Source organism: Lygodium microphyllum, chromosome 3, assembly GCF_053477565.2.
Source record: "Lygodium microphyllum isolate KBCC chromosome 3, Lygodium_microphyllum_v1.1.10, whole genome shotgun sequence".
Lineage (NCBI taxonomy): Eukaryota > Viridiplantae > Streptophyta > Polypodiopsida > Schizaeales > Lygodiaceae > Lygodium > Lygodium microphyllum.
The window spans coordinates 61,693,530-61,713,116 of record NC_141137.1 but is presented as its reverse complement, the minus strand read 5'-3'; the positions used below and the strand labels follow the sequence as shown (position 1 = coordinate 61,713,116).

Below are 19,587 nucleotides of genomic sequence, written 5' to 3'. Positions count from 1 at the left end.
TACCTCTTATATGAAATGCCATAAGAGTAGGCTAAAAACCAAAAAAGAGTTCCCTAATAGATAGAGTAATTTTGGTTAAAAACAAACTTCCTAACAAGGAGTGTTTCATAAAATTTAGGACTTTGGGGGGAGAACTAGAACATCATGTCATTGATATTAAGTTTTTACCAATTGACAATAATCCAATTTCTTAAGGATTTAATATCATGGACTCCATAGTATAAACATTTAGCCTTGAGGATTAGGGGATTTTCTTTTTCGATTCTATTCCTTTCGAGTTCTCCACATATGCTAGTCTTGCCTGTGCTTGCTTAACTCCCCAATCCAATCTAATATTCATGAAACCTAGTTGAATCAAGAGTAAATATTGAAGCCCATGCACAGCCTTGATTTGCAAGGTTAGCTCATTCCTACATGTTGTGCCTTTACTCTTAAGAGAAAATACTATCATAATTAGTAGTCTTAAAATGCATTTTAACTATTACTTAATTGATATTGATTTGATCTAGATAAATTTCACACTAGTGTAGTAAACTATAGAGAGCATTGTAGCATTTACTTGGAGAAGGGAGTTTGAATTTCTATAATCATGTAATTTGCACAAAGGAGTCGATATGTAGAAGTGCATGATTTTCAAATATCTCACTTTTATCATAGTTGGACTTCTCACAATATTTTGATCCTTTTGGGTACAATATGGGACCCACTTTAATGCAAAACAAGAAACTTCTAACTTATACGAATAAAAATTTTCCATTCCATCCTTTGAAGCTTTCGTCGTAAGTAATGTATTTCTAAATTGATAGATGCTTGCTTTGATTCTCACATGAGATACATTAGGCTCCATACTATGATGTATGAGAATAGGTCATGGGAAGGGATAGGCCTCTTCTCACATATTTGAAAGATAGAATAAATGAATGTTTTCCTAGAAGATGATATTAGGGATGATTACCTTGATTATGCTTGATCTGAAGGAATAGAATATGCTATGGGAATAAAGGAATATGCCATGATTAATTGAATATGCTATGGGAATAAAGGAATGTTTTCCTAGAAGATGATATTAGGGATGATTGCCTTGATTATGCTTGATTCTTAATTGGATTAATTAGGGAAGGATATTTTGCATGGGTAGATCATCTCTAAGTTTGCATCACCACGGATTACCCCGAGAGAATACTGCTCGATTCATGGGCCGAAGGTCGAGTGGTGAAAAGGCCAACCACGGAAAGTGTGTTTCACTCTTAGGTCGCTCGGGGTCAATGGAGCTCTGGATAGCCCTTGCCGAGTCCGGAATGGAGTTGTAGATTGCCGTGAGCCCAACATCTAGGGTGTTGGAAGATCTTATTTTAGATAAAGGATAGAAATTATGGTGCCATGTGATTTGGACCAGGTACTTCTATTGGACAGAAGGGATACATAATTCTTTTGTATGTGCAGGAGACAAAGATTAACTTGAAGATAAGTTAAGGAACTTGTTTGCCAAAAGGACTGCTTGTTTTGTTTTCATGTCTATGCTATAAATTACGCAAACGAACCATTGCTCTAAAAGGCTTAATTGATGAAGCTGATTTTAAATGTTGCACATAAATGTGGTAGGACCTAATTAGAAAACTAAAGCTATCAAGGGAAGCAGGTGGACAGAATCCCTGATGGGTCCGTCCTATGGCAGGGTGGTCCCAAAGAACTGGGAGGCTTCTCACAAGGATTTATCGCCATTCGACTTTAGGTATTGTTAAGTTAGAACCCGATTCATGCCATTTTAGGGGACCGGAATGGGAATATGCCCTACGGGCAGAGAGGTTGAGCATGCATTCCTTTTGTTTCCCATTCTCTTTGAACCAAGTGTGGTATGGATTTGCTTCAGATTGGGTATCCCTGCATAAAGTAGGATGCCCAAAACCCGATGCTAGAATGTTGTTAGGAGACCTTGGCCCTATAAACCCAGATTTTAGATTGATCCTAGTGGGTTCAGTCGTGAACGTTTCGTTGTGAGGCAGACTCAGGAAACCCTAGGCAGCAAACCCCGAAACATTCTTTGGGAGTGCGGGGCGGTGACGCTTAGATTCATTTCTTGATAGACTACTAAAACATGCTTGGATAGCCAAAAGGTGGGCACTTTACATAGAGAAACCCACCTTCAAGTCTAGGGAGGGGGGTCATGACTTGTCACCACTTTCCAAACCCCAAGATAAGTGAACCGCTAGAGCCAAAGTTGAGGCCCACAAACCAAGGCTTCAATGGATGCCTAAACATTAAAACCCGCCACCTAGGAATACACATACCTGACCTTGTGAGGCTAAGAACCCACACTCAAAACGTAGGAGGCCAAGACGAAACCATAGACATTGACGTAGAGTCAGCTGCGATGGGGCCCCAAGAGCAAGCGCAAGGCTACTATGAGGGTAACATCTGGATTTGGGTACCTAAAGGAAAAATCGACCAAAGGTCCTACTCAAACGCCACCCTCAAGCTTGACCATATGAAATATCAATATAGATTAGGCATTTAGAACACAAGAGACTCAGACTATTAAATCCCTAGAACCTCCAAAGTTTAGGCCTGCAGAATCTAAATAAATCTATAGGCAAAAACCGCAATCCGCTACTAACAAATTGTCTCAACCTAGGCCTACTAGTGCCCCTTAGGCCTCAGAAGCACCATTAATAGCGACAAACCAACCTATTGAACAAGAGACCAAGTCACAACCTCAAAAGCAACTCAAGGTGCAACAATTAGCTATTGAACTCTCTAGTTCAGTCAAACTCCAACCACCTGTAGGCCTTAGACCCTCTTATGAGCGGAGAACAATTCTAACCTTGGCCACGAACTTCACTAAGAACACAGGGGATGACTTGGTTGCTTGCCTTAGATGCTTGGATGCTATGTTTATGACACTTGCTAAAAGTTACAACAGGTTGGATTTAGGTCTTTTGGATGAGCGTATAGCGACGGAAGTGCGTACACTCCCCTTTTTTTGGGAAGAATCAAAATTTGTATTCATTAAGGCTTTCGATGCAATTGAGGAGCTATTTGCCATTGAGATCTCCAAAGAACATACACGAAACCAATGCCTCATTATGTCATATCACAAGAGCACTTTCCTTGCTACAGACGGAGACATCAAGGAGTTAAAACAGCTCGCTCGCACCGACTCTTTCTTGAGGAAATGGTATGCTCTCCAATTTCAATGGGAGCTAGAGGGGTACCAAATCATGACTAATGCTAAGCAACGACGAGCCATCAAAAACTTGGAGTATGACCCCACTTATGTAGCTCCAACCTCCTATAGGGTGTTGACCACCATTTGTGACCGACCCCTAGAAGAGTACCTCGTAACCCACTCGTATCTAGATCGAATTCTGAGCGAGGAGGAGATACACATTGCCAGTCCGAGTAAACTCTGGTGACTTCCTCATGGATGTTCTCACCTACATCACTTAAGCATGCATTTGCCCTTTCGACATGGACCACTATGCTAATTTAGAATACAATCTAAATTTCTATACTTGGCTCATGCGGAAGTAAACCCCCAAGAACACGTGCTGAATGCCCTTAACCTCTCAATCCCTAATCCTAGGAATGATTCTTCTCATTCCCAAGGGGGGAGGGGGTAAGGTGAAGTAATGTGAAATCAAGAACAAGGGTCATAAAATACTAGGAATGAATAGAATTGATCGAAGGAAAATTCTCTTTTTATGCTTAAAGCATGTTCTTCTTTCCATAAAAGCGTGATCAACTCCTGTTTATCGTCCATCAAGAAAATGTCTTAAGAATGTGAATGGTAAACCATGATATATGTCAGGAACCTAAAATGGTAGGGCAAGATAAAGGTAGCGAGCTTCCATTCACAAGCTAAGTATGACTTGATGATGGAAACGAGGAGCTACATCCAGTTCACATTCAAGCACGCTATGAACCTAGAAGATGTTATCATGGAAGAGCCGCCCATAAAACTCCTCGACCACTGTAGTCTACAGAAGTACATACAGAAGGTCGGTAGTCGACTACAGCAAGTGCACAAAATTTTTGAGGAGCTTCAATGCTAAAAGAAACTGTGGCACAGTGACGATCAGGAAAGGGGAAGAAGCCCACCAAGTAGAGGTGGAATTGAGCCCTGCAGTGGTGGAGAAGACAAAGCGACACCCAAAGAGGGACATGTATAGCACGATAGGGATGAACAAGGCTGCCATATGCACAGTGTATGGGATAAGATTAGCGGACATCCCAAATCTTGAGATCAAGTTGCAAGCAAATATGGTCCATGCTCTCTTTTCCAGTCAAAGGTACAATGCCCTTATGAATAGAATTAGGATGCGGTTGTTGTTGGAGAGCATCGCAACTGGATCCCAAGATGAAATATATTGGAACGCCTTTGTGCAAAAACCTATTGAAAGCTCAGTGAAAGCTTTGACCACCGGCATAGCGACGCGATAGGAGGGGAATCCCTAGCCTCCACACTAAGATCAGCCTGAAAGAAGTCCTCCTCCAAGGCATCCACCATCAGGTTCAGTGGAATCCTAATGGCCATCCAGGAGGCCTTAAAGGACATAGAGGGAGGTGAAGAGGGAGTAGGGGAAACCCTTGATCTATTGCCTCACCACAAATAGGCACAATCCAATGAAAGGACTATAAGTGATAGGGAAGAGCACGAGATGCAATCCGGCCAAGGAGAGTCAAAGGCGCCAAAGAAGAGAACCCCATCAAAGCTACATCAGGAGACGAAAGAAACAATGACAAGGGAGGAGTGGACCGAGCTGAGGAGGGCCCAAAAAGAGTCCAAGAGGGCCGAAGACGAGAGAAGGAGAAAAATAGAGCAAGAGGTAGAAGAGCTGATAAGAAAGGAAGATGAGGACATGGTTGAGGCCATACATAGGTCAGTGGAGGAGACCTTGGGCATGGAAGGAACAACCATCCTGAGCCCTCAAGGGGAAGGAGAGCCAAGAATCAGCACCAAGGCCTCAAAAGTTGAAGTAGTCCCAATAGTAATGGGCAAGGGTAAGGCCCCAATGCACCCCCTCCCCCCAATCTTCATGTCCCACACTCCGCAACCGCCTCGACCGCCCAAGAAACTGCAGCCGTCGTGGACACAAGCAAGTTGATGTCCATGATGCAGTTTTTGGTGACAAAGATGCAAGAGATAGCTCTAGATTTAGAAGTAGGCCCCCCCCTTGCAGGAGCCAAAAGACTGAATCAAGGCAAGATCCCAAGAGGCAAAAGCTAGAGGCCTCCACGACTACAACATCCCCTACAATACCTGTTGCTACAACGTATGATGACTATGTCAAAGAGCTCCTAGCATAGCTAGAGAAGGCTAAGGAGGAGAGAAGAGCGGCAACATCCGAGCTGGAGATCAAAAGAGAAGCCTCAGCTGCACTCAGGTTGGAAGCAACACACTAGACAAGCAAAGCATCAATGAGAAATTCAAAAACTAAAAGAGCAGCTTGAAGCTAAGAAAGGAGAAGAAGGAGAGTGGGAAACAAAGTGGGCCGAGGAGAAACAGAGCCGCATAAGTCTACAACAGCTCAAGGAGGAACTAACAAAGTTGGGTGAGGAGCTGCTAGGGAATATGAACAACATCCTAGAGGCTACGGAAGAGCTAGAGGCCACAACATAGGAGAGGGCATGGAGGTACCAAAAGGAAATAGAAGACTTGAAAAGGAAGACTGCCCTTTAGAGTTGATGGAGCAAGGCAGACTAGAAAGGGAGATCAAAAACTTGGAGAAAGAGATGGAAGAGGCCATCAAGCAAGCAACCCAAAGGCTGCAAGAGGAGCTGGAAGATTTGAAACAGGAGGTGGAGGAGATAAAAGCCATAGCCGAATCCAAAAGACAACGGCAGGAAGGAAACCATCACACCCACGCATGGAGGAACAAAGATCTATCCAAGAGGCTGTCAGAAAGTTCCATGTAGCTCTCTGTGGCACAACAAGCCCAGAGGATAGCCGAGGAGTAGTTGCACCACCGAAACAAGGAGAAAATACACATGCTAGATGTGTGGAATGAACAGCAATAGGTGGTGATGATGTTGTCTCAAAGCATGGAGAAGGGCAAGGAGGAGTTAGAAGAGAGCGCAAAAAAGTGGGAAGAGCACAACTTTGAATGAGTTCAAGAACTTGTTGATTGCTTGGCCATAGCTGAATGCGAGTGGGTGTTGGCAAGGAAATCAGACACAACGGAAGAAGCAAGAAGGGAAATGACCAAAAGTGCAAGGGCGACCTCAAAAGCCAAGTCAAAGAGGCAGAAGCACATTTTTAAAAATGCAAAGGCGTCACCAAAATTTTGTAAAAGAGCGCCATGCTCCCTCCTGTGCAAATTGTAAAGGGTAGAAAGGCATGGGTAAAGAGAAAAAGAAACTAGAAAGGAATGGGAAAAGAAGACCTTGCCATGATGGCCGATCATGTAAAAAAGGGGATGGGTGCCCAAAGGGATGAGGGCTTTGTATATAAACTCAAAATGTGAATGATAAGCTCATTCTTTGGTATGTGGAAAAGTGGATTCTCCTTCTTCTCTCCTTCTCTTCTCTTGCTTGCTTTCCTTCGCTTCTCTTCTAACTTAGTTTGATTAGATAGATGGACAGTCCTTTCCTTAGACTCTTATTTGATTGGTTGGCTTTGGCTAATTGGAATCTAGGTTTTCTTGCCTTTCCTTAAGCTTGACTAAAGTTTCTTAACTGTCATTAAAGGTGATCTTTCCTTTTTCACAGTGAATACTTGCGTGATTTGGGACTAGCCATAGGTGAGATTGTCATAGGTCCCTAGCCAGTTCATTCCTAGGAGCCAATGGTAGGTCCCTAGGCCAACTTTTTGGATAAAATCCGAAGGTTTGCCTTTGTAGGTGGATTTCTACTTTTTGATTGTTTGAGTTGAATAGACTTCCTTCCCATTTTCTAGCTTGAGTGGGTTCAGGTTCTAGCTGCAACTTCTTTGTACACATAGGAGACATGAAAGAGTGAGTAGCACCACAATTAATGAGAATATGAAAAGTTTTACTTGGTGCTTTGTAGACACTTAGGAAAATATATTGGCATCTAGTCTTTTAATTATTAATAGTTGCATGGATGGTGCCTCTTTTCACTTCTTGGTAACTGGTAGGGTCTTCTTCTTCTTCCCTAGTCAAAAAACAAGCTTAGCTACCCATAACTTGTCTCATTCCTCATCCCTAATCATTGAAATTTCTCCTTGCTAGAGGGTTGTGAGGAGGATTTGCATTGGCATCATTTTCCCTGGCAAGGTAGTGGGCTTTCAAGTGGCTTGGCTAGTTGCATTTGAAGCAATGGGTTTGGGATCCATGATTCACATTGATAGGATCAAGGTTGTTGTTGTTGGTTGGGTGATTAGAGGCATTGTTTACAAGATTGAAGTGGCCCCAATTTCGATTTCCCATTTGATGGTTAATTCTGGTGCTCTTCGAGTAGGGAATTTTTTGGTTTGAAATGTGTGAGGTAGCCTGGTAATTGTGTCTAGGAAGGGAGTCCGCTAGGGACTGAGCTTGGTAGTTGTGTTTAGGAAGGGAGTCCATGAGGGGTTGAGCTTGTAGTAGAGCATCCTTGAGGTCAAAAGTATTCATGGCTTTTAGTTGCCCATCGAGTGGTCGATTCGAGCCTTGACCAAAATGAGCTTCTTATTGCATTATTGTCATCTTTGGGTCATACTTTAAGAGGATAGCGAAACGAGAGTAATAGCCTCCATTGTCAATCCTTGTTGCCTCAAGCTAAAGAGCTCATCGTATTTTGGATTTGGTATGATGGGGACAAGCACCTTCCTTGGATGACTGCTTTAATTTGCTCCTAGGTTTCGGAAGTCTTTGTGACAACTTTGTTGTAGCACCATTTCTTCCACCAGAGACAAGCCTCACCAAAATTGGCTACACTCGCACAGTTCAAAGAAGTAGTCCCCCATTTGTTAATCCATGTTTTAGCATTGGTTACCTATTTTTAATACCTCATCATTGAATTTGAGGGTCTTTACTTGCTTTAACTAATATTTATTTTCTTGCTAATCAACCAAAGTGATTGGAAGTAGGAGTACTTGTAAAATTTGATTGAATTTCAAACATGATTCACACCATAAAAAGCTCAAGTTTATTGCATCAATACGTACATTGTTTAAGCTTTAGGAAGATCTTTTTGACACATTGAGTAAGGATTTAGTCACGATACTTGGCAACATGAATTTCCTTATGCACAAGGGGTTTTTCATGAATTTTGAGAAGGTGATATTGACTTGGTTGTTTTGGGAAACCTTTTATGAGATAAGTTTTTTATTTTAGCTTGGCTAAGTGAGCTATTCTAATAGGAGGTATGATATTGGTTACTCAATCATAAATGTACCAATCTTGGTAGATATTTTGATAGTTTATATTTATGATGGTTTGGACTCTTGGTTCCTTGAACAAAAATATCTTAATGAGTTTGAGTTCTTTCATCCATGGGATCCTTTTTAGATTATTTTGAGGTATGCTAGACTCTTAGTGTCAATGAAGTAGTAGATGCTGTGCTAAGTCCATTTCCTTTTCACATTATATTTGGGAGGATAATAAATATTTTCAAAGATCTTTATAAAATCTTCCCACCAAGAGTAGTCCCATGAGTGTAATGTGGATTGGTACATAGTGTGAAAGTCTAGGTAATCATGCCATGGTTCTCTTTGGGTTTATATATAACAAGGTAAGTTAATTCAAACCACAATTCTTTACAAAAATAGATTGCTCATAGAAACAAAGGAAAAACCAAACGTACTATTCCAATTTAAATACAAAGACTTTACTTGAAAGCCATATGACATACAAGATCAACCATGGAATTCCTTTAGAAAAACAATTTGATATTTAGGTGGCTCACTCATAATGTCTAAGGTTAGGTACTCATGGAGATCAAAGAATCCCTCCACCTAATATCCAGAAGCATGAGATCGATAAGAAAATACAATGTAGTTAGATTGGATGACCTAGGTAATCCTCCTAAACCCATTGGGATTGAGTCATGGTCTCACCCTCACGATACTTATTAGGACCAAGAGGACCAGAGTAAAAGGTAAAGAGTTGAACAATGTTGAGCCTCTTAGCCTAATAGATCCTCCATAGCTCATACTCTAGGTTGCTGATATGGTCCACATGCATACAATAGTTGGTAGAAGTCCTATATGATCCCATATATTGTGTCCACTGGCAGGTGTTGAAGAACTAGTAAAGAGGCATAACAAAGATCCAATCCATCAACAAAAAAAGATACTTCTACAAGGGTAGGCTAGACTATGACCCTACCTGATAAACTAAGGGAAATATCATATGAAATTACTTTGGCATAGAATATCAAAAGGCATAAGAGAATGTTCTTACTAATTACTACAAGTTGGTATATTATATTAAATACCAAGTTCTTTTCAATTGTGTGTTGATAATAAAATGATCCTTAGAAAATTTACACCTGTTTACAAAGATTATCCCCTTAACATTTTTACAAGGTTATTGGTCGATACATTGAGCTTTATGATTTTTAATTCAAATCTTGGAATTTTCTTTGCTTACAAAGTATTGGTTGGCCTAAATTTTGGCAATGTATTAGCAATGGTTTTGCTAAGCTCAATAACATATCTACAAGGGGGAATTCTCTTTACATCAATGACCATAAGGGGCTAGTCAAGGCGACTTGATATCTTTATATTGGATACAAAAGAGTTGTGGGGTCGCATTCCAATATTCTTAGGATTCACAACTTTTGTGAGTCATGAATAAGCATATTGATTTTAGTTGATCAACTAATTCTTTATACAAATAAGAGCTTGTACGTCCTTGGTTTCAAAGAACCAAAATACTTCAACCAAACTATGTTCTTCAAGGATTTGAGCTCTCATTACATCATTCTTGATGTGCCTAACTTTTTAAACATTAATCAAGTAATTTCCATCTCACAATTTCTAACTCTCATCTTGGATTTTAGACAAATATGATCCAAGGATAGCCTTGACATTATGTTGAAATCGGGAATTGTCTTCTCAAAACATCTCACGGTTCAAGAGTTGGTTAAAGAAACCCTAGAAAAAAAAAATCGCACCTTTAGTCACCTGACTATAAGTAGTTAGGGGATCAATTTCCATGTTAATGTGTTTATTTACTACTACATAATTCAATATCTAGTAACTACACTCCTTACATAAAGTCATTTTGCTTACTAGCTATGAGGTCACAGGTTGAAGATATATGAATTGATTATAGTGAATGTATGTCGAGTGTATCAAGGTAGTCTAGATAGACACATTTTCCTTATTAACTATGAGGTCACAGGTTGAAGATATATGAATTGATTACACTGAATGTATGTCGAGTGTATCAAGGTAGTCTAGATAGACACATAGAGACCTTAATGGAAATAGGGTAGTTGAGTTTATGGAGATAGACAGGAGAGGCACAAATAAACACACAAAGATGTTAATGGGAATAGGATAGTGGATCACTTATACTTGAGAGAGTCATATAGATACACAAAGATGACACACATAGATATTAATGGAAATAAAATAGTTGAGTGTGTGGAGGTAGATTGAAGAGGCATAGAAGACACATAGATATGTTAATAGAAATAGGGTAGTTAAGCCTATGGAGAAATACATAGAGATACTAATGGAAATAGAATAGTTGAGTGTGAGAAGGTAGAGTGCACAAATATAGATAGAGTACATAGATTGGATATTGGTAATTGATTATGAGCAAGAGAGGCTTAAGGAAATGGATAGTTCAGTGTGTGAACATAGGCTCGTTAGACAAAGGGAAGAGATTGCACATCAAACTATGAGAGTACTAGAATGGAGAAGAATAGCTCAAAGAGAAGGGATGCCTAAGAGTTCTTAAATATGACAAAAACCAAGTTTACATCCAAATAAATTTAAGAAAACTAAGAAAATTGACTAGGGGGTTTGTTTCTTGACCAAAAACCAGAATATAAAGAATCCTCAAGAAATAATAAAAGAATCTCCCAAAATTTTAATTTTCTTACTATCTATTAAAAGTGAATCACACCACACTTGCAATCATTTTACATTGAGAAACAAGTACCACAATCTTGTAATTAACTCTTATCTAAATATAAAGTCGAATTGAAAAAGGGCTCTTAAATGAGGAGAGAGAAGGAGTTTGATCAAATCCTTTTTGGGTGATATTAAAAAGGTAAAATGAGATTCCAAAAGTGGAGAGAAAACATGATTATTTTACTATTCTTCTCTCTAGTTTTCTTTGCTTTAAGAGGGGGTGCTAAAAGGCCCAAAAGGCAATTCTTGTTTTTCTTAATGGATTGATTTACAAGATAGCTTATATGCACCATCATAGTATTTGTGATATGTGGATGCATTTCTATGAGGAGGGCCTCACCATGGAGTAAATGTGGCACTTCTTTTTGGTTGATAGTTGCTCTTTTTCATCTCAATAGGAGCAAGAAGAGGATGGAGGCCAAGAGAAGGGTGAAGAGCAAGATGATGAGATGGGAATTGAAGAGGGAAAGGATGAGGATTATAGCTCCTTAAAAAAGTTATAATCTAGTTTATGAGATTTCTATATTGGGTAGCTTTTTTTATACTACAAACCACAATAGGTGGCTTCCAACTAAAAACTCTTATAGTATTTGTATACTATAAACATTATAGAAACACTTGTTGTAATACAAGCTAGACTCGGTTCTACTTTACACACACACGTGTGTGTGTGTGTGTGTGTGTGTGTGTGTGTGTGTGTGTAATATATATATATATATATATATATATATATATATATATATATATAATCTTGATATGGGATTATTTTGAAATCACCCTATGTAATTATATTTATATGTATGTATGTATGTATGTATGTATGTATGTATGTATGTATAATCTTGATATGGGATTATTTTGAAATCATCCTATGTAATTTTGGACTTGTTGTGCAATTTGTTAAAGAGTTTGTGTTGCTATTGTAGAAACACATACTATTTTCTATACAATTCTACAATGACATTTTCCTATTTTTCAAAATAGGGTTGATTGCATCTATTCTTGGATCTATGTACACAATGAACTTTTAGAAAAGACACTTGTCTATGAGTGCATTTATTTACGTGCTTTTTGTGCACAAATTAAATGTGTTATTAGATGCAAGTCATTTGACATGCGAATAAGCATGACTATAGACACACACACAAGTTTTTATTTCTTGGTTCATGTAACACTCTATTTGCTTGTCATTCAATAGGCCTATTTCCTTATAGTGATTTGTTATTATATTTCTTGCTTCATTTAATGTATTTGGGATCTTATCTTTGGGTGGTATAATCTTAGTTGAAAGTAACATGACCAACATATACCATATTTCAATTTTGAAATCAAATGAAAGAAAAGTAGTTTAGAAACTATGTGTACTATACTAACAAGGATAACATTAAAAAATCCAAAAAAAGATGTTTTAAAGCTAACAAGAAGTAGTTTTTAATCTTATATCTGGTGAAGGGGTCTTATACACTCCATTTGCTAACTAAGAATGACTTAATTGGTTAAGGATACACCCTCCTTTGGTCATAGTCAGCAGGAACCTATGACTGAATGAATAATATTTAGTTTCATATAAAAAAGAATTAGGTATTTCCAAACTCAACAAAATATACATGGAGGAAAAAAATTGATAGTAACATGTCATGACAATATTGTTTGAGACCAAAATCAATTATATTAGGTATTGAAAGCAACTATGAGTGAATCAACTATGAGGAAAAAAATTGATAGTATCATGTCATGACAATATTGTTTGAGACCAAAATCAATTATATTAGGTATTGAAAGCAACTATGAGTGAATCAACATTTATAATTAAATATAAACAAAAGACTATCACAAAGTCAAAACAAATACAATCGGATCTTATTTCTCTTTATGCAACAATCATTAAGTCAAAATGATTACTTTTACATAACAACGTGTTACATCATATAGCCCCATTGAAATAAACACAACTGATATAACAATATCTACAATTCATGGGCTATAAATTTGCACCTATGCCAACAATTCTTTGCCCTAGTGCAATGATTGTTCATGTATCCACAACAATGGAATTGAACCACATCTCTATTCATGTATAGTAGCCCATATACTAACATTCTAGAGAAGCACAATTACTTCTTTCATTTCTCCCTTGTGGGTTAGTATTAGTATATTTCCTTGAGCATTTGGCCACCTATTTATTAGTATATTTACTTGACTACTACGAATTAGTATTAGTATATTTCCTTGAGCATTTGATCACCCATTTATAAGCATTTGGTAACTATCTATTAGTATGTTTTCTTGAGTACGACGGATTAGTATTAGTATATTTCCTTGAGAATTTGGCAACCTATCTATGTCCTCTATCTCCCTCCACATGAGTAGTGCCGCCTTTCAAGAAAAGAGGCAACGTTAACACATAAATCATATGTGGTCATATTCCTGATGTAACATGCAAGTTAATACCATGCACCAAAAATGTAGATAGCCTCACAACATTTTGTCAAAATGACTTCTAAACTTTGAGATGATAGTAAATGCTAAGCAATGAAAGGGTCACCTTATTAACCAAGTACAGCAAACACTACAATGACACAGTGAGCACCCTTGAACATGAAGATCTTTCCCATTTCTAGAAGATATTCTCCCAACAAGCCTCTACAACATCTATAATCATAATACATATGCACAAAATGCTATGAATAGGCAAGGTGAGTTTCCCCAACTAGGACTAGTGGCCATGTGCCTCAAATTTGAATATACTTCCATTCGTAAGCTATAAAATGGTTTATCTATATCATGTATGGTGATATGTGAATGGATTAATCCCATAAGTGTCATCATTTTTAATGCTTGTAATTTGTGTTACCTACGTGAGAATGCATTCCTATCAACATATTATTATTGAATGAGACAAGTCCTAAATCCTTAGATAAAAATATGTTGCATATCCTAGTTTGTATTTCCCTTGTAAGAAGGTGCATTTTGATACTTGCCAACCCTAAGTTCATGAGAATGGCAAACATGTCATGATCATTGATGCAAGCCTCAATAGTTGAGAAAAAAAATTGACATCCTCTCCACATAGTACTAATTCATTGTCCATGGATATGTGGGCACAGAATGAGGCTCAAAAGTAGAACATACACCTTGTCCTACCATTGGATTTTGTAGGCAAAATGGAGGTGGCAGTGTATCACAAGATGATTTCAAACCATAGGTATATTAAAACATAAATAAATAGATGAATAAATAAATGCTTATAAATTAAATTTTAATGCAATCTTGGTGGATCTTTGAACATGGTGATGGAGATGCCATCATGAGGTGAATCAAAAGTATGGACTCTCACATTAATGGTGCCTATCATTTTTCATCCCTTCTAGTTTGTAGGGGCCAATATAACCTTGCCCATAATAAGCTAACCAATGAGATGTCGGGTGGCCTTAGAGTGGAGATAGAATAATAAATTGTGTACTATAAACAAGTCTTAGAAATACATTTAGGAATAAAAAATCTATTACTTCAATGCCATATATAGATATGATACACAACAATATTTATTTCCTTTGCACTTAGTGTAAGGCCATAATATTTTGTTTTTTCTTTTGTAAAGGAGATTAATATCAATTGCATATGTACATATACGCACAAAAGAAATTAAACAAGGAAATCCAATAATGCACAAAAAATGGGCAACAAAGCCCCTCCATCCTCTCGACGTGGGAGGCACAACCACTTTGCAACCTCACTCTATAGGTTCCTACATATTAAAAAATAGATATCAAGAATATCAACATATGATAATAAGGTAGATACCAGGAATATATTCACATAAGTGAGAAAGTCATGAGTACAAGAATACAAGCTTTTGAGTGCCTAGTCTCTCACTCAGTCAATTGATTTCTAAAGTGATCTTAATCTAGTAATCAATGGCCCTAAAAGTTAGAAATTTCAACAAGAGAAACCTAATAAAATATGGTCAATAATTTTTTCTCTCCCAGATATTTTGATTGCTATGTAGTATTTTGAAAAATTATTTATACTTTTTAATTGTAGGCTCCAAAGAGGTTGTGTATGTTTATAACATTTATGAGAATATTTTATTGTAGCAAAACATTTTCCTTGATGGACATCACCATTGTAGGAGGCATAACACTTATTGATGCTAGTGGATGCACAATCTTCAAGTTTTTTCCTCTTTATAGAGATCCACTCAAACAACCATAGCAAGATTTAGCCAAAAAGTTGTAAAGGCTATTATAGATATGATGTATACAACTAGTTTTCCTCTCGAACCATTGTTGTAAACCTATGTTCTTGATTAGCACATGTGTAACAATTTGTCAATTCAAGCATTGAGACTAAGGGAGACCATTTAAAAAAAGGAATAGATTATAATGATTTTGCAATATCCAACTAAACCAAATCAATAATGTTTAAATTATAGGTAATGGCATATTCTTAAGACCAATGCCATTGATACATTGAGCACCTTCATATGACTATAAACATTCAACTTGAAATATAGGATCAACCTCCTTGTTGGGATTAGGGATACATAGGATCTTGGATTTATAAAATGATTCTATTTGAATGTCTACTAATGGATTTTCCCATTACATGGAATAATGCTTGCATAGAAAATGACCAATGAAAAGTAACAAGTAATAGGTTTTACAAGAAAGACATGGGTATTAGATCATAAATATTAGGCAAATATAGAAAAAGTGGACAACAAACATAGGAGGGACTTCTAAGAGAGGATGGGGGTTATCCTCCGCCTCCCCCTCCTCCAAAGGGAAAAAAGAAAACCTAATGATATAAATAAGATCACTCATAGTTTGCAAGGTCGATAATAGTGGGGCTATATTTGGGGTCATTGCAGTTGAGGTGACCTTGAGGTTAATAGTCAAGGAAAGGTAAGATGCATGTCTAGAAACTCATGGCAATGCTAGATAGAGTGCACACACACACACACACGCACGCACGCACACACACACGCATGCACGCACGCACGCACACACACACACACACACGCACACACACACACGTGCGCGCGCATAGACACAGTTAGACTATCTAGCTTTGCATGAGTTTGTAGATGTGCATCTAGCCTTGCCTTGACTATTGAACTCAACATCACTTCAACTATCGTAAGGTAGAGTCGTCTCAATAAGCCCAGAGGTTTCCCACAAAACATTAGGTTAATAGATTAGGAAGATCCAACACATGACTATCCTAGGAAGTCTTACGGGAAGAGGGGTTGACACATCAACTCCCCCTTGTTTCTCACTAACATAGGTCTGCTTTGATTTGGGATGAATTGCATAAGTAATCACCCATGATTGGGTTGGTCCTCATGGGAATTGAGAAAACCTTCCCCTATGAGGTAGACTTAAGTGATCTTAGATAGTAAAGTATATGACATTCCAAAGGAAGTTCCAGATAGTGTCGCTTAGAACGATCTCTTGATGGACTATTGAATCATGCTACCACAAGGGGACATTTGACAAAAATATTATATGTGGTATTTAAAATGTAGGAAAATTTGTTTGCAACCTTGTTCAAGGAAAGATTTAGTGTAGAAAGAATTTGTTATTTTAATGAATCGTGGAATCTATTTTCAAAATGACAAAGATTGGCACAAACTTCTTGCATTTTGGGCAATGTTTACTTCCACAATGAATTCTCTAGATTTTTATTGGTGGGATCACTCCATGAGACTCTTGAAGCGTATGCATAATCCTTTCCTATTATATCAGGAGTGGTAATGGATACAAAATAGAGTTTACTACTTCATAGCTGCCATTTAACTCACTTATCTACAAAACACTCTCAAAAGGATCGTGGATGGAGGACCTTAAAGTTATCAAGTTATTCATCTTTGAAGAATTACGCCTAAACCCTACTCTTAACATATGAGCAGATTCAGGAGAACTACTATATCTATAACCAAGTTCTTTGCGTTATTTTAGTCAAGCATGTTTCCATTTTAGGGTACTCACACCACAGCATACAAAGTTATGGATGTATCTTAGTTCCATGGCTAAATCCATTGTAATTAACAAATATCTCTAATTTGATCCAAATACTCTCTATCCTAATGTATTACCATTGCCTATGGTAAATGATGAATGATAAAGATATCACAAATTAACGTCAAACTTATGTATTTAATTACATAAGATCCAAGTTCCTTGATATTGATTATTTACATTATTCATAGTGATTGTGTAAGAATATAAATGGAGACTTGAATAAATTGCACAAAGGTTAACTCTATTGTATTGCAAAACCCTAAGATGTTGCATCTACTCCAAATCCTCTCAAAGTTTAGGAGAAGATGTTTCTCCTCAAATAGGTCAAACCACCCAAGTTTGAGGGAAAAGGGAGAGATTTGGAAATGAACATAGAAGTTTGGATAGAAATAATGGAAGATTACTTCCTCACTATAAGAACTAGTCCTACAAACCAAGCCATGATTGCCATGCTGAAGCTATAGGTGAAGCAAGATTGTGGTGGAAAACATGGTGCAAGGATCAAGAAATATCTGAACTAGCCCTTCTAGTTGAGCAACTAAAGGAAGCAGTTCATGGGAGATAGCTTTCCCTAGCATATCACACCATGAAAATAAATGAGTAGATATTCTTTATGATAGCTAGGATAGATCTTGGAGACTTCTTATTGAATATTTATTACACTTCAAAAATATGTGCAATCCATGGACAATGCTCAATAAGTGGCCAAGTTTTATCATGGGTTAAACCCACCTTTGGATATCTAGCTTGAAGTGATGTGAGCTATGGACCTATAGGATGTGTTACTTTGAGCCCAAAAGTAAAAGAGACATAGAGGAAAAGAGAAAATGTTGAGAGAGAACGAGAGGAAGAAAGGTCAAGAGCATAGCGAAAGGGAGAAAGTTGATAGTACAGGGGCACTATCGAATCAAAGGACTCTCCATCTTACAACACTCGACTCCATAAGACTCTCTCATCATCCAAAGCAAGGGGAAGAAAGAAATGGATCAAGACTCAAAGATTGCTAAGGATCATGAGGAGCTAGATGTGCCATAAAACATAGAAGTTGTGAGTAGGATGTGCTACACTTCATAGAGTGCCCAAGCAACAATGGCCCCAAAGCATAGAAGTATGGGAGCTAGTCAAGAGGTCACATGCATGGATAACATCACATCGAATCAATCCTTATAATTTGATTGAATGATTGTATTTGAGGAAAAATTGAAGTACATAGATATGTGATATACCCTCCTAATTTAGACACCATACGGTGCACTGCAATTCAGTGGGAAAATCCATATTATGCAATACCCTAGAGGGGCATCTGTAAGGAGCATGCTTCTCTATGATCGGTTGGATCTTGGTGGTTGCACAATAACTCATTAGTAGTTGGATTAAGAAAAACTTGTATTGTCGAATGAAAGTGTAGAAAAGAGTAGAAAGTATTAAGAAATGAAAGAAAACATTCAATAACAAATAGTGAATGCCCTTTTTTTCTTTTCCATATGTGAGCCGGTCATATCTTTGTTATAGATAATCGTTATAGGAAAGTTAACTAAAGTTTGGATTTACCATTGCTAAGGGTAGAATCTAATAAAGGTTAGGTTTATACTCTAGAAGATCTATAGGATCGGATCTTCCTTTGAAGATAGGCCTAGGTATGGAAAGCTTTACATTTGTCTTATTGAAGTTCTAGTTACGAGAATGATTATCTAAATTAGAGAAGAAGAAATTTGATATGGTCTATAGGCCCATGATATCTATTGAAGACACTAGTCTTCTCTTTTAACTCCCTAAGGAATTAAGACCAAGAAACTAGAGAAGAAAACTACCCTAGAGGGAGTTAGGGATTTTGTCTCTCTTTCTACTTGCTTGAAGAAGTACATTTCATAACTTTACAAGGATATAAGTTGATTAGTTTTTTCAAGAGGAATCTGTGACCTAAATGGCCATAACTAAAGGAATTAGATAGATTTAAACCCAAGTGTTTGGATCACAAAAGGGCCAAATGTCCTTAATCGATGAAATCAAACTCGATTGGAAGATCATTGGATTTAAAAATCCTAGAGCTATTAACTTGGATACAATTGAGAGGTTCATTTTCCTCTCCAAGGGTTGGGATAACCCTTTACCTCAAACTCATGACACTCAATAACTAAGTGGAACTTGATATTGGGAGGTCACCATCTAGAACAAGTCCTAACTATTTTGATTTGCACCCAAAGGATTGCTTGATGCATGGGGATGATGCATTAGGAAGACTATTTATGCTTGCAATATTCTAATTTAGAGGTTGTTTTGAAAAGTAGGTTAAATTAAAAAATGTGCTACACCTCCTCCAAGGGTAGCTATAAGAACCCTTTACTAAGGGGCTATATTTTCCACTCAAGATGCTAGGATAGGCTTTAAGAGCAAGAGATCTCTTTGTAGTAGGGAGTGCAATTAGCTAGGAGATGACAATAGTGCTAGCGGGCTTTGGCTGTAAATCCCTTGAACATCAAAGACTAGTCTAACCCCTACGAGCTTGGGATGGTTCTCCCAAAAGGCCTTAACACT

At 37.7% G+C, this 19,587-nt stretch overlaps 1 protein-coding gene across 1 annotated transcript in view; it reads left to right on the top strand.

The window, feature by feature from the left end:
- Positions 1-11,656, top strand: part of LOC148038408 (protein TRAUCO-like) — a 56,411-nt gene extending 44,755 nt beyond the window's left edge. The window contains exon 5 of the transcript XR_015689491.1: positions 11,425-11,656. The gene's annotated coding sequence lies outside the window, so the exon portion shown is untranslated. The remainder of the gene's footprint in view (positions 1-11,424) is intronic.
- The last annotated feature ends 7,931 nt before the right edge of the window (positions 11,657-19,587 follow it).